Below are 1831 nucleotides of genomic sequence, written 5' to 3'. Positions count from 1 at the left end.
CTTGTCCAATTCTGGTGGAGTTCTAATCCACCAAAGAGAGGAATACACTGGGCGAAATGGGAAAAAGTATGCTTACCAAGAGAGGAGGGTGGGATTGGTTTCCGTATGATCCATGAGTTTAATCTGGCACTATTGGCAAAACAACTATGGAGACTAGTACAATTTCCTGATTCTTTGGTGGCCCGAGTCTTAAAGGGAAGATATTATAGATTGAGCTCTCCACTAAGAGTAAACACTGCTAGCATCCCATCCTATGTGTGGACTAGCATTTCTGCTGCAAGGAAACTGCTACTACTGGAAATCAGACAGAAGATACATTCTGGTTATGAAGTTAAGATGTGAGAGGATCCGTGGATTCCAACAACCCCTGCGCGACCAGCTGCCCCCATAGCACCAGTTATGCATCCTAATATGAGAGTCAGCGACCTCATTAATCAGGGATCGAAGGATTGGGATGTTGGTCTATTGGAAAACTATGTTAATCCTGAGGACATACCATTCATAAGGAGTTTGGCCATAAGCTCAACTCATCGTCGTGATACATTCTGCTGGAACTACACAAGGAATGGCCAATACACGGTCAAATCTGGATATTGGGTGGCTCAGAATTTATTAAAGATCGCGGACGAAAATGAAGTTTTGGAGCCAAGTATTACAAAGCTCCAAGCTTTTGCGTGGAACTTAAAGGTGCCTACGAAGATATGTCATCTTATATGGCAATTGTTAACTGGTCATGTGGCAGTAACGAGGAACTTAACAAGGCGCAATATGAGGTGTGACAACTACTGCCCAAGATGTGGAGAAATAGAAGAGACTGTAACTAATGCCATTTTCGAATGTCCACCAGCTCTCAAAGTTTGGTCTCTATCATCAACTCCAACAAGCACATATATTTTTCTGGTATCAAGCGTCTACACAAATATAAACTATCTATTCTGGAGGAAAAACAACATTATTGTGCCAGAGCAAGATAGAGATCCTTATCCCTGGATAATATGGTATATTTGGAAGGATAGGAATGAAAAACTTTTTATCCTTTGGATCTAGTTCGACATGCAGAAAGTGAATGTCAAGCCTGGTTTGATGCCAATGAAGCGGTACAACCAGTGGTACAAGAAAATAATCCTGAGGAACCCCAAGCCATAAGCTTAGGTAATATTTGCTTGCTAGATGGATCTTTGACATCATCAGCTCACTTTAGTGGATGTGGATGGGTATGGATGGACAGTGCTGGAAACATTCAACTTATGGGGACAAAAAAATTTTCGCAATGCGAATCAGCTTTACATTCGGAAGTAGAAGCACTGCGATGGGCGATGGAGAACATGCTTCAACATTCAACATGTCAGAGGTTTGATTACGCGTTTACGCACACACCAATTAACCTAATATGTCAACAATACCACAATCGAATGGTATGTCATTGTAGCATTTTAGGATCGAATCCACAAGCTTTCCTAATCTAAGCAAACAAGAAGATGGATGATTTGTAACAAGCTAATATCCTATAAATATAAACAAGGTGATCTCAAATCCAATCAAGAAATAAGTGCAAGAACTTTCAAATACTAAGGATGGATTCATGGGTAAGGATAATTGATATAAAGTGATCAAGTTTCAATCTAAAGGTATCAAATTTCAATCAATCTATTTACCTTAGGCCTAGACACAATAATAAACAAACTCTATCCCTAGATGAATGCTCATTTACCTAGATAACTCAAGCATCAAATTCCTTTGGTTGAATGTTATCTAAGTAATCATTAATCTCAAGTCTACTAGCCATCTTAACACCTTTAACAACAAATTCCTTTGGTAAAGAATGTTAAAA

The sequence above is a fragment of the Brassica oleracea genome, chromosome C4 (genome assembly GCF_000695525.1).
Source record: "Brassica oleracea var. oleracea cultivar TO1000 chromosome C4, BOL, whole genome shotgun sequence".
NCBI lineage: Eukaryota > Viridiplantae > Streptophyta > Magnoliopsida > Brassicales > Brassicaceae > Brassica > Brassica oleracea.
This window is presented reverse-complemented; position numbering follows the sequence as displayed.